Source organism: Capricornis sumatraensis, chromosome 9 (assembly GCF_032405125.1).
Source record: "Capricornis sumatraensis isolate serow.1 chromosome 9, serow.2, whole genome shotgun sequence".
Lineage (NCBI taxonomy): Eukaryota > Metazoa > Chordata > Mammalia > Artiodactyla > Bovidae > Capricornis > Capricornis sumatraensis.
In genome coordinates, this window is record NC_091077.1 from 95,561,447 (window position 1) to 95,576,662 (window position 15,216).

The window sequence follows — 15,216 nt, forward strand, 5'->3', positions numbered from 1 at the left end:
AGTCAGTGATGCCATCCAGCCATCTCATCTTCTATCATCCCCTTCTCCTCCTGCCCCGAATCCCTCCCAGCATCAGGGTCTTTTCCAATGAGTCAGCTCTTCCCATTAGGTGGCCAAAGGATTGGAGTTTCGGCTTCAACATCAGTCCTTCCAATGAACACCCAGGACTGATCTCCTTTAGGATGGACTGGTTGGATCTCCTTGCACTCCAAGGGACTCTCAAGAATCTTCTCCAACACCACAGTTCAAAAGCATCAATTCTTCAGTGCTCAGCTTTCTTCACAGTCCAACTCTCACATCCATACATGACCACTGGAAAAACCATAGCCTTAACTAGACAGACCTTTGTTGGCAAAGTAATGTCTCTGCTTTTTAATGTGCTATCTAGGTTGGTCATAACTTTCCTTCCAAGGAGTAAGCGTCTTTTAATTTCACGGCTGCAATCACCATCTGCAGTGATTTCTACTGTACTATTAATGTAAACTTTCTTCAACCTCTGATCATGTTCTCACTTCCCAAACACTGTCCTGTTTTTCTTCTTCCTTTTAACAGCAGGCTTCCTTGGTGCCTCAGATGGTAAAGAATCAGCCTGCAATGCAGGAGACCTGGGTTTGATCCCTGAGTCAGAAAGATCCCCTGGAGAAGGGAATGGCAACCCACTCCAGTATTCTTGCCTGGAGAATTCTGTGGATAGAGGAGCCTGGTGGGCTACCGTCCATGGGGTTGCAAAGAGTCAGACACAACTGAACAACACTTTAGCAGTTTAGTTCAAGCCACAAATGATCAGGCTCAAATCACACCTTGATGAGGAAAAATCTTAAATTTCTCCATGGCAGGATAATCAAACTAAGTCAGAACTGAAACACACATTTGTGATGGGCATTTTCTCAACACACTATGTGCATAGACATTATACATTAACAAGACATTCTCAAGGCAGGAGGAAATAAGCAACCTTCAGGAAAAATGGTCGCTTTTACCTGATGCCAGCATTGTAATTTTTAAGATTACTATTACTATTTCATCCTGTACAGGGGGTTGTGTTGACCTAATGTCTCACTCTGTTTGTGCATACCTGACCAAAACATCTGATGAGTTTTATGCATAATGTTAACCTGTCAATATGATTCATAATTCTTTGTCTCAAAAAATGTATAAAACTGCATCTGTAGCACCTAACCAGTGGAACAGTCATCAGAGCTTCTGAGAGTCTGTTTCTCTAGGTTATAATACTCAGTTTGGCTTGAATAAAATTCTATTTTTTCCTTCGTAGGAAAAAAAGAGATTGCAACAGATTTTGATTGCTAATTGGATTTTGGAACATTTGCACGGTGTAGTCAGAAGGATTCCAGAGCACCTCCAGAGGATGCCTGGATCCTGTGCTCGGTACCAGCATGGGGCCCTCGGGCCCCACAGGCTTACCCATATCTCTCAGGCATTCTGGTGAGTTCTCCTGACATCAGGACCTCATGCTGAAGTGATGATCCTAAGAATTTTGAGCTGTTTCTACTTAAAACTTGGAGTCTCCAGGGGCGAGGACCTAGAGGGTGATCTAGGGAGGCAACTAGGAAAACATAAGTCACTAATCTTGGTTAAAAGAAAGAAAAGAAAGAAAGTGAAGTTGCTCAGTCGTGTCCGACTCTTTGCGACCCCATGAACACCAGGCTCCTCCATCCATGGGATTTTCCAGGCAAGAGTACTGGAGTGGGTTGCCATTTCCTTCTCCAGGGAACTTCCCGACCCAGGGATCGAACCTAGGTCTCCCACTTTGTAGACAGACGCTTTACCATCTGAGACACCAGGGAAGTCAGTCTTGGTTGAAGTTGGCTCAAATTGAAAAACAAGTTGGTATACAGTCTGAACAAACTGCTAGTGAAATGAGAAACTGTGCCTGAATTCACCTCCGAACAGATACCTGCTTCTTCCGGGCTCAGAGCATTCTCAGATGACAGAGCCTAGTAGAGGTGTCTGAGGATTAATCCTGGTGCTGCGCAGTGGCCCCCCAGAGAACCCCACCATAACCACTAAGTAAGCACTGCTCTTCCAGGGAACAGGACAGAGACTGATCAGCTAGTGCTCGGGGAACCCACAGTGGTTTTTGATTCTTGGAAGGAGAAACTGAGACATAATATAGTCAAATCGACCCAAAGGTAGCTCCTTAGAGAGCCAGACTCAGAAGCAGCGCACATCCAATCTATCACATGGTCCTTAGAAAGTTGTTCAGATCATATCTGAATCAGGCTACCTAACTAATAATGGGAAACCATGCTTCAAAGGCAGACAGACAGCCACATGAGGGAACACCAGCTAGGTTTCTGTATAGTGGCCTATGGGCCTAACACTTGCAACATTTAACTAAAAGGAAAGATTTAACAAAGATAACTTCTCCCTGAGATGGTCAAAACGGGGCACTTTTGGATTCAGAGTCCAGAGTGCTAACCATTACCCCATGGGGCCCGTTGTTAAAATGGGGCACTTCTGATTGATCTAAACTGACTTATTTGCATACTCAGAAAAAAAAAAAAGGCTATAAGATTCAACAACCAGAATGGGAGACATGTTTAGTAGGTACCTGAAAGCCTCAACATAGGGAAATGAGAAAATGTCTTCTTCATTCAATGATGCAAATGGAAAAATCATGACTAATGGTGGCCAAATTAGCAAAAAACTTCAGAAGCCATTCCATTCAGAAGTCTCCCCTGAACTTTGTATTCTTGCCTTTCCCCTGCCCTGCCCTGTCTGCTTTCCTACCTCCAACACCAAAAGGAAAAAAAAAAATCTGAGTCCAAGGCAGAAAATGAAAGCAGCCCAGAGGTAACAGCAGCTTCCCTTAAGGAGAAGTCCAGAGACAAAGGGGAACTCGCTCTTAAATAGACTCCTTGGACTGAGACAGAGCCTAACTAAGGATTTTCCAGATCCCTTACAGGATCCCTTGAGTTTTTCTAAAGTATTTGATCTTTCTTGCAGTAAGAATGTATAAGCCTGGATATTCAGACTTGTACCAGCTCATACATTTACTAGTCTCTGGACATAAATCAAAAGAATGGCTCAGAGAGCTAAATTAGAAGATGCCTATGGAAGATTTTCATAAACATGAGGCTTCAGACCACCAGAAATGAAGAGAAATTGCCCACAAGCTATATCAGGCTATACCCCTCAGAATAAAGAATTAAAATGGTAGAGGAAAGAGCCAGTAACGTTTCAGCTAGGAACTATCACAGGAAAACACGTGTTTCTTTTGGTGAAATTGTGGTCCAGTTAATATGATGAGTCCTTTTAGAGGCATAGAATTCCCATATTGCCTTCTCACCTGAGGGTGAAATGATTTTAGATTTTGAAGACGTAGATAGAGGTCAGAGCGTGATAACAGAGATTGTTGGTTATGAAAACAGGTCAGGAAGAATTGTACCTGAGAACTTATGGTCATCTTCTTCCTCAAATACTGGGAAAATTAAGACAGCCACTCTAACTAAAGCAACTATTGATAATTCCAAGCTTCTACCCAATATTTGACAATATCCACTTAAATCAAAGGATGGTTAAATTAAATGGAATAAGACCTATTATTCAGAAATTCCCTAAGAAAGGACTTGTAATTCCTTGTACCAGTCTTTGCAATACCCCCACCCCACCCCCCACCCCACCACCACAATTTTACCAGTAAGAAAGCAAAATGAAAAAGGCTGGAGGTTTGTTCAGGATGTGAGCACCATAAATAACATTGTCATCCCTTGCCACCCTGTGCTTCTTAATCCTCACACCCTGCTCTCATCCTACCTGTTGTTTTTCAGGTGGGATGTTCTTTAGTATTCCAGGGGGAGAAGGAAGCTAGTAACTCTTTGCCTTTATGTGGGAAGATGGTCACTATACATGGACAGTTATGCCACAAGGCTATACTGAAGGCTCTACTTATTTTTCTCAAATACTTAAAGCTGATTTGACTGATGTACACTTCACTAATGACTCTGCTTTAATTCAATATGTATTCAATCTTGTTTTGTGTTCTGGAACTGAATAGGACTCCCAAATAGACACTATCCATCTGCTACAATAATTAGCCTCTAAGGGACCTAAGGTTTCCAAAGTCAAAAGACAATTCTGTTAAGTAACTATGAAATATTTAGGTCGTCTGTTATCTAAGAAAGACTAGTTAACTGATCCTGAAAGAATTAAGAGAATCTTAACTTTCTAACTTCTCAAAACAAAATAAAACAAACTGAGGAGATTTCAGGGTCTAACCAGATATTGTAGGAATTCAGTTCAGTTGTTCAGTTGTGTTCAACTCTTTGCGACCCCATGGACTGCAGCATGCCAGGCTTCCCTTTGGGTAGCTCTTTTTCCCTTTATTGCCCAACTTCTCTATGCATTACTTAAACCTGTCGAACCATACCCAGCTGCATGGATGACAGAGGAGAAAAGGCTATAGGCACTTCAAAATCTGCACTGACTCAGGCTCCAGCAGTAGGTCATTCTCATTATAAACTGCCATTCTTTTTTCCTCTTTCGGCATGAAAGAAAAGAAAACACCCTGGGTGTACCAACTCAGAGGCCTGGTGACCAGCATCGATCCACAGACGGCATAATCAGAAGCTAGATTAGGTGGCAAAAGGGCTCCCACCCCATGTGAGAACTATTTCAGTGACAGCTCTCTTATGCAAAGCTAGTGAAGAATTTGTAATGGGGTCTCTATTTATGTTCCTCACTCTGTTGAATCTCTCTTAAATTCTCATCTTAGCACTATTCTGTGAGCCAGTTGGCTTCTTATGAAATACTGTTACTCTCTTCAATCAATATTATTTTGTTTGCTATAACAATTATAACCCAACAACTTTGCTTCCAGCACCTAAAGATGACGACAACCATGACTACATTATGTTAACTGACTAACTTCCTACTGCTAGGACAGACTTTCAAGAAATTACCATTGATAATGCTGATTTAATTTGGTTTACAGGTGGATCCTATTTAAAGGAGGACAAGGCATTATCAAACTAGGTACACAATAACCTTGACGGTATAAATAAAAGTTCTTATTTACCAGACATCAGACTGACTCAACAGGCTGAACTAGCTGTATTAATTAGGGCTTGGCAATTATCTAAGGATCAAATAGAAATTTTCACTGACGGTCACTGTGCCTTTGGAGTGGCTCGCGATCTTGGAATGTTGTAGAAATAAAGAGGATTTCTCACCTCTTCTGGCCAATCCATTAAAAAAAAAATGGATAACTAGTTTCAAAACTATTAGAACCCATGCAATTTCCCAAACAGCTGGCTATCATTAAAATACCTGGACACTTCAAGCCTGATCCAGTGGAAACCAAAGAGAGTCAAGTGGCTGATGCTGCAGCTAAACAGATGCCTAAGCCGTGAGTGTGCATGCTAAGTCTCTTTGTTCATGTCCAACTCTTTGCAACCCTATGGGCTGTAGCTCACCAGGCTCCTTTGTCCATGGGATTTTCCAGGCAAGAATATTGAAGCAGGTTGTCATGACCTCCTCTAGGGGATCTTCCTTTCCCAGGGATTGAACCTTCATCTCTTATGTGTCTGAGTTGGCAGACAGGTTCTTTACCAGTAGTGCCACTTGGGAAGCCTTGCCTCTGTCCATTTTCAAGAATAGCCTCTGTTCAAACATGATTCTGATGAAACTATTAAGAAATTTCTTTTGCAGGCTGAAGAACTGGCTTCAGAAAGTGAAAAGCAGGCCTCAAAGAAAAAAAGGGGGATTTTTTTTAATCCCATCCCACAAATATAAAAGGCCTATAAAACTTACAAATGCCCAGTTACTTTCACTCAAACATGTGCATTCCCTGACCCACTGGACACCTGAAAAAAAATGATATTATGGAGAATGCAATGTTTCTGGAAACTTTCTCCCACTGTAGCTCATAAGGTTTATGATCAATGGTCTATCTGTCTAAATATAATTCTGGTAAATCCCTCTCAAGGCCACTTTCCCCTCCCTTAGGGGCCCTTTGAAATTTGGCAGTTGGACTTCATCCAGGTACCTCCCTTATAGGGCTGCAAATACATCCTGGTAACGGTATGCATGTCTTCACATCAGGTGGAGGCATTTCATTGCAGAGGAGAAATGGCTTCAACAGTAGGCAAATTACTTTTGGAAAGAATAATTCCAGTGTGGGGAATTCCTTCTGAATTGCGAAACAACTGAGGAATGTATTTTCCTGGACAGACTATTAAATCCATTTGTAACACGTGGCTGATAATGCTGTATTTTCACTATATTTATCACCCTCAATCTCCAGGGCTGGAAGAAAAGAACAATAATATTAAACCCCAACTGGCTAAATTTTCAGAGGCTTTTAATCTTCCATGGACAAAAGCTCTTTCCTTGGTTCTCCTCAACCTTAGGTAAACATCAACTGTCTCCTTTAGAAATAATAAATGGATGGCCTATGCATTTAGATGCTTTCTGAGGCCCACTTGACTTCACATTCCAGGATGTCTGGTTCTAGGTGAATGATCACACCATCATGATTATCTGGGTTGTGAAGATCTTTTTTGTATAGTTCTGTGTATTCTTGCCACCTCTTCTTAATATCTTCTGCTTCTGTTAGATCCATACCATTTCTCTCCTTTATTGAGCCCATCTTTGCATGAAATATTCCCTTGGTATCTCTAATTTTCTTGAAGAAATCTCTAGTCTTTCCCATTCTGTTGTTTCCCGCTATTTCTTTGCATTGATTGCTGAGGAAGGCTTTCTTCTCTTTCCTTGCCATTCTTTGGAACTCTGCATTCAGATGCTTATATCTTTCCTTTTCTCCTTTGCTTTTCAATTCTTTTCACAGCTATTTGTAAGGCCTCCTCAGACAGCCATTTTACTTTTTCACATTTCTTTTCCATGGGGATGGTCTTGATTCCTGTCTCCTGCACAATGTCATGAACCTTCATCTACAGTTCATCAGGCACTCTATCTATCAGATCTAGTCCCTTAAATCTATTTCTCACTTCCACTGTATAATCATAAGGGATCTGATTTAGGTCATACCTGAGTGGTCTAGTGGAATTTCCCTGGTGGCTCAGACAGTAAAGCGTCTGCCTGCAATGTGAGAGACCTGGGTTCGATCCTTGGGTCAGGAAGACCCCCTGGAGAAGGAAATAGCAATCCACTCCAGCATTCTTGCCTGGAAAATCCCATGGACGGAGGAGCCTGATAGGCTACAGTCCATGGGGTCGCAAAGAGTTGGACACGAATGGTCTAGTGGTTTTCCCCACTTTCTTTAAGTCTGAATTTGACAATAAGGAGTTCATAATCTGAGCCACAGTCAGCTCCTAGTCTTGTTTTTGCTGACTGTATAGAGCTTCTCCATCTTTGGCTGCAAAGAATATAATCAGTCTGATTTCGGTGTTGACCATCTGGTGATGTCCATGTGTAGAGTCTTCTCTTGTGTTGTTAGAAGAGAGTGTTTGTTATGACCAGTGCATTCTCTTGGCAAAACTCTATTAGTCTTTGCCCTGCTTCATTCCGTACTCCAAGGCCAAATTTGCCTGTTACTCCATGTGTTTCTTGACTTCCTACTTTTGCATTCCAGTCCCCTATAATGAAAAGGACATCTTTTTTGGGTGTTAGTTCTAAAAGGTCTTGTAGGTCTTCATAGAACCATTCAACTTCGGCTTCTTCAGTGTTACTGGTTGGGGCATAGGCTTGGATCACCATGATATTGAATGGTTTGCCTTGGAAATGAACAGAGGTCATTCTGTCATTTTTGAGATTGCATCCAAGGACTGCATTTTGGACTCTTTTGTTGACCATGATGGCTACTCCATTTCTTCTGAGGGATTCCTGCCCACAGTAATAGATATAATGGTCATCTGAGTTAAATTCACCCATTCCAGTCCATTTTAGTTTGCTGATTCCTAGAATGTTGACATTCACTCTTGCCATCTCCTGTTTGACCACTTCCAATTTGCCTTGATTCATGGACCTGACATTCCAGGTTCCTGTGCAATATTGCTCTTACAGCATCGGACCTTGCTTCTATCACCAGTCACATCCACAACTGGGTATTGTTTTTGTTTTGGCTCCATCCCTTCATTCTTTCTGGAGTTATTTCTCCACTGATCTCCAGTAGCATATTGGGCACCTACTGACCTGGGCAGTTCCCCTTTCAGTATCCCATCATTTTGCCTTTTCATACTGTTCATGGGGTTCTTAAGGCAAGAATACTGAAGTGGTTTGCCATTCCCTTCTCCAGTGGACCACATTCTGTCAGACCTCTCCACCATGGCCCTCCCATCTTGGGTGGCCCCACACGGCATGGCTTAGTTTCACTGAGTTAGACAAAGCTGTTGGGGTCCATGTGATCAGATTGGCTAGTTGTTTGTGATTATGGTTTCAGTGTGTCTGCCCTCTGATGCCCTCTCGCAACACCTACTGTCTTACTTGGGTTTCTCTTACCCTGGACGTGGGGTATCTCTTCACGGCTGCTCCAGAAAGCACAGCCGCTGCTCCTTACCTTGGACGAGGGGTATCTCCTCACGGCCGCCTCTCCTGAGCTTGAACGTGGAGTAGCTCCTCTGGGCCCTCCTGCACCCGCGCAGCTGCTGCTCCTTGGACGTGGGGTTGCACAGCCTTCTTAGGGGAGGAAGCCAGGTCCTCGGGAGGAAGGAATGGATTTCATTTCCCCGCAGTCTGGTTTACACATAAAGAATGCAGCCATCTGGCGGCTTGCAGTCCCTGCACCTGTCCTGAAGGTGGCAAATCGCCGATTCGATGGGCGTGAGTCTGAGTGAACTCCGGGAGTTGGTGATGGACAGGGAGGCCTGGTGTGCTGTGATTCATGGGGTCGCAAAGAGTCGGACACAGCTGAGCGACTGAACTGAATTGAACTGATGTATTTAGATGAAGTTATATATGAACCGCTTCTTAAAAGTGATATTTTAAATTTTTGTCAGGGACTCGAAGTGCTTAAAGAAGATGAAACTTTAGTTAACTGACTCCTTCAAAAGTGAGCTCCGTGAATACAAAGACCTTAAGGACTACAGGTGACAATCTAGAGATTTTGTCTATTGGAAAACCATCGGATAAAGGACTCTTTACTGCCGTGTTGGAAGGGACCATGAGAGATTTTACAAACAAACCTCTGTGCTGCAAAGGAGTAAACTCTTGGATTCACCTTTCTTGCCTCAGCAAAGCCTCCTTCCCTGAATGCACTGTTTCTAAAACCTGGCTTCGACTAAGACTGACGCCACCAAGCCAGGATGAGAAGAAGACAACGGCAATGGCAGACAGCTAACCCATGTGTCCAGACCAGGACTCTAAGACCTCTTTTATTCTTTCAAATTGTGCCATTTACCGAACGCCTATCAAAATTGCAAGTTGTTTTATTTCTAGCTATGTTTTTGCCCCACTGTTTAAAGTAGAAAGAAAACTCTTAGTAAAGTTATCACAGGGGCAATTTAACTGATTGTTGATTTGTTATCCAACTTCTCATTCAATTCAAGGCTGCTTTAAACCGCTTGCAATTCCTATCACTGATTTCAGATGTTGCTAATGTTACTATTTACTCAGACTGGCCTCCCTCTAACCTTTCAGGTCCAAATTCTCCAGTGTATTAATATGCCCATCTCCTGCTCAACACTATCGTAGGTCCTTAAGAGTCTGGACACAACTTGTCCTAAGACCACCTCACTCTGTCCCTTACTTAATTAATAAGTGTCTTAAAAAGAAGCATGCTGCTAAGTCACTTCAGTCGTGTCCGACTCTGTGCAACCCCATAGACGGCAGCCCGCCAGGCACCCCTGTCCCTGGGATTCTCCAGGCAAGAACACTGGAGTGGGTTGCCATTTCCTTCTCCAGTGCATGAAAGTGAAAGGTGAAAGTGAAGTCACTTAGTTGTGTCCGACTCTTAGCGACCCCATGGGCTACAGTCTACTAGGCTCCTCCATCCATAGGATTTTCCAGGCAAGAGTACTGCAGTCAGGTGCTATCGCCTTCTCCAAAGAGAAGCATACAGGTCACTTACGCCAGCAACTCTCTCATATCATACAATAGATGTCGAAAAGCCTGCAAAGTGGCCCATGATTTAATACTGTGTTAACAAAACTTCCAATTGATGACGCTCCCAACGAGAGCACTAAGTGAATCACTTGTGCTCCTCCAGGTTCTGTCTCCATATGTAATACTGGAATTGACCCACCTTCCCAAGGGTGGGCACATAAATGAATTAATAGCTAGCAGGTAGAAAGTTTACACTTACCCGGGTGTTATGTTAGCCCACTGTCTATATACACAGAGACAGACGGATCTTCTCTCTGTTCTCAATGAAGTCAGGAGATCCATACTAGCAGGGTATCAAGAGAACTGATGGCAACAGCTTTGGGGACCCTTGGTTCCTACTGCAAGAATATATGTAAACAGGGGTATGTGCAGAAATCTACCAGCCACCATTGGTCAAATGGCCCAAGAGACTACAAAAAGCCTTGCAGCGTAACAGACCTTCCTAAACTCCTTAGCCCAAGTAGTACTAGATAATAGAATCGCTGTAGATTTTCTACTGGCCTAAAAAAGGCAGTGCTTCTACTACTGTTCAGATTATTTGTTGCACTTCCATCAAGACTTCCGGAGAAGTTGAGATGCACCTAGAAAAAAAATTTCCAAACTGCAAAATGGTTACAAGATGTAAGAAAGACTGATCATTTAAATGATCTGTTCAGTTGGTTCCTTTCAGGACTAGGCAATTTTTCCTGCTCTGCTTTACAGATGATCACTATTTTCATAAAATGTGTCATTATTCTTTTCCTAGCTACCAAGTTCCTCAGGGCACGTATCACTTCTTGCTTCAAGCCTGCTGCCAAAAGCACTGTTGTACAATTGTACAGCAAACCAAGATGACTAATCAAGTCTATAATCTACAAAATGTTCCCCCATCAATATATCCTTCTCTGTGCTTGTCGGGCTTCCCAGGTGGCTCAGTAGTAAAGAATCTGCCTGCAAGTGGAGGAGATACAGGTTCTGTCCCTGGGTCTAGAAGATCCCCAGGAGGAAGGCACGGCTACCCACTCCAGTATTCTTAGCTGGAAAATCTCATGCACAGAGGAGCCTGGTGGGCTAGAGTCCATGGGGTTGCAAAGAGTGGGACATGCCTTAGCAGCTGAGCATGCTTGTTTACTATATTTGATTAATTTACTCAGTTCTAAAGTTCCATGATGAGAGAAAGTGAAAGTCGCTCAGCTGTGTCCGACTCTTTGTGACCCTGGACTATACAGTCCATGGACTTCTCTAGGCCAGAACACTGGAATGGGTAGCCTTTCCCTTCTCCAGGGAATCTTGCCAACCCAGGGATCAAACCCAGGTCTCCTGCATAGCAGGCGGATTCTTTACCAGCTGAGCCACAAGAGATACCCAAGAATACTGGAGTGGGTAGCCAATCCCTTTTCCAGGGGATCTTCCCAACCCAGGAATCCAACCAGGGTCTCCTGCATTGCAGGTGGACTCTACCAACTGAGCTATCAGGGAAGCCCATGATGAGAGAACCAGTTTTATAAAACTGAATGGCTCTTAATTTAAAAACAGCTTTCAGTTCAGTTCAGTCGCTCAGTCGTGTCTGACTCTTTGCGACCCCATGAACCGCAGCATGCCAGGCCTTCCTGTCTATCACCAACTCCCGGAGTTCACTCAGACTCACGTCCATAGAGTTAGTGATGCCATCCAGCCATCTCATCCTCTGTCGGCCCCTTCTCCTCCTGCCCCCAATCCCTCCCAGCATCAGAGTCTTTTCCAATGAGTCATCTCTTCACGTGAGGTGGCCAAAGTACTGGAGTTTCAGCTTTAGCATCATTCCTTCCAAAGAAATCCCAGGGTTGATCTCCTTCAGAATGGATTGGTTGGATCTCCTTGCAGTCCAAGGAACTCTCAAGAGTCTTCTCCAACACCACACTTCAAAAGCATCAATTCTTCGGCACTCAGCCTTCTCCACAGTCCAACTCTCACATCCATACATGACCACTGGAAAAACCATAGCCTTGACTGGACGGACTTTAGTTGGCAAAGTAATGTCTCTGCTTTTGAATATACTATCTAGGTTGCTCATAACTTTTCTTCCAAGGAGTAAGTGTCTTTTAATTTCATGGCTGCAGTCACCATCTGCAGTGATTTTGGAGCCCCCCAAAATAAAGTCTGACCCTGTTTCCACTGTTTCCCCATCTATTTCCCATGAAGTGATGGGACCGGATACCATGATCTTCGTTACAGGGGGGAATTTATACTCTAATCCCAAATGAATGTTGTATTTTCATACCAGATGAGCCCTCTAATATGGCTCATTTAATGACTTCCAGGAAAAATCACATTTCTACACTGAAGGATACTCTGCCTAAATGAAATCTCAGGTAAATAATTCAGCAATGGGATTTATGGTTTAATCTCTGTTCATGACTTTACTATTGTTTTTGGCTATATTGATTGTGTTCTATATTATCTATAGAGTAATAATCCCTTGTGCTTTTTGATGTATATTTACAATTCCAAATAAAATAATAATGTTTAAATAATCTGAAACTATTGATCGTATCTATAGTTCTACTTAGGGTAATGGGCACACATAACGCACATATGGGATACAATTGGCATAAATTCTATTGGACATCTTAGAATTGAAAATCCAGTCCCTGCCAAGCATTGTACTATTAATAGTATAATCCCCAGAAGAAAGAAAGAAAAAACCAAACTATCAAGACCCAGCTTAGAGGGACATCATGGATTCAGGATGGTAAGAAAACACCCTGGCATCAGGGGACAAAATGTTTGATCACTTAACACTTTCTCTCCAAAGATTCATGCTCCAAAGGGGGGAAATAATGAGGAAAAATCATAAATTTCTCTATGGCAGGACAATCAAACTAACTGTCAGAATTGAAACACACATAACATGCCCCCATTTGTGTCGGCCTTTTCAATACACTGTGTATATCTGTCCCTTCTCCAGGGGATCTTCCCGACCCAGGGATCGAATCCAGGTCTCCTGCATTGCAGGCCGATTCTTTACCATGTGAGCCCCCAGGGAAGCCCACAGGTTAACCAGACCTCCTCAAGGCAGGAGGACAGAAGCAACCTTGGAGAAAAAGGATCCCTTTTTCCTAAGGCCAGCACCATAATTTTTAAGACTAAAATTACTTTTTCATCCTGCACAGCAGGTCCCACTGACCTAAAGGCTTGCTCTGTATGTGCATACCTGACCAAAACATCTCTGATAAATTTTATGTATAACATTAACCTGTCAACGTGATTGGCAATTCTTTGTCTCGAAAATGTATAAAGTTGCAACTTTAGCTTCTGACCAGTGGACGAACTCTCAGAGCTTCTGAGAGTCTGTCTCCCAAGTTATAACCTCTAGTTTGACTTGAATAAAATTCTTTTTTCTTATTAGCTTGATTGCTAATTGAATTTTCATTGACACACTCCTCTAGTGCAAACCACTTGCTCTAAGCTGGCAATTTAGCAATCTCATCTCTTAGAAAAAAAAAAAATCCCATCTCTATCACTTTGCTCATTTTGTATCATTTCCCTTTTCAAATTCTTATCATTCTTTAAGGCCCAGTTTGTACTCTCTCATCTCCTCAAAGCCTTCTTTGACCCCAGGTATGTAAATTCTGTACTATAAATTCCTAAGGCAAGGGTCAAGGGCCTAGACAGTACTGTATTTCTTACTAGAGTCATCCCTACCTCCCTTCTGTATATTCCAAAACTTAGCAAGCTTTCAAAAAGATTTCTTGATCATATAAAGGAAGAAATGAATGAAGGAAGGCCTTCAAATATTTCAGGAGAAAGAAAAAGTAGTCCTGCCACACTTGGTTCTGCTAGGACGAGTGCTGAGCCCTTGGCCGTGTCTGACTCTTTGTGACCCCGTGGACTGTAGCCCACCAGGCTCCTCTGTCCATGGGATTCTCCAGGCACGAATACTGGAGTGGGTTGCCATTTCCTTCTCCAGGGGAGCTTCCTGACCCAGGGATCGAATCCACGTCTCTGACACTGACACACAGATTCTTTATCACTGAGCCACCAGGGAAGCCCCATGTTAAGATACAGTGTTCCAAAACAGTATTGAAAATTCGGCTTAAAAAAACCCAGAAAACAAAAGAGAGAAGCTTACAAATAGTTGCTTCTGGAAAATGTGACTGGAAGAAGGAAGGAGGACAGAGCGTTTCCATTGCTTTTCATTGTGACTTTTCTACTATAAATACTTGATTTTTCTTACCACGTGCATATATTGCTGTGGTTTTTCAAATGTGGAAGCATTCATGCACATTCACACTCAAATGTACGAGATCCATCAAACAGGCACAAGGATTGTTTCACTCCCTGGATGAACCTAATATAGCATTTTGCCAAAATGTAAACACAGTACGCATCTGTTAAATGATGTTGCCACCTTCACTTGTATTTGAGTGAGGTCTGACACTGTTATTTGACACTGTTACCTTCCAAAGCAATTACGATTGCCTTATTAATATAGTAACCGAGCTAAACATTATTTGCTGTTAAATTGCTTTAGTCGTGTCCGACTCTGTGTGACCCCATAGACGGCAGCCCATGAGGCTCCCCTGTCCCTGGGATTCTCCAGGCAAGAACACTGGAGTGGGTTGCCATGTCCTTCTCCAATGCAGGAAAGTGAAAAGTGAAAGTGAAGTCTCTCAGTCGTGTCCGACCCTCAGCGACCTCATGGACTGTAGCCTACCAGGCTCCTCCATCCATGGGATTTTCCAGGCAAGAGTACTGGAGTGGGGCGCCATTGCCTTCTCCGAAACATTATTTAACTTATGCCAAATACATCAGCCTGTGAGTCTTTGTGTTTTGACTTAGATTATCAAACAAATGCTCCTTCTCTCAAAGTAATACTCTGTGTTCTTAGAACTTCAAGGAAAATGAATGTACATTGAAAATGACATGTTTCTCAGTACAAAAAAAAAAAAAGAGAGAGATGATAGTGATAAAGTTTTCAGGTTACTTTGCTACCTTCTGTATGCATCAATTCAGTTCAGTTCAGTCGCTCAGTTGTGTCCGACTCTTTGCGACCCCATGAATCACAGCACTCCAGGCCTCCCTGTCCATCACCAACTCTCGGAGTTCACTCAGACTCACGTCCATCGAGTCCGTGATGCCATTCAGCCATCTCATCCTCTGTTGTCCCCTTCTCCTCCTGCCCCCAGTCCCTCCCAGAATCAGAGTCTTTTCCAATGAGTCAACTCTTCACATGAG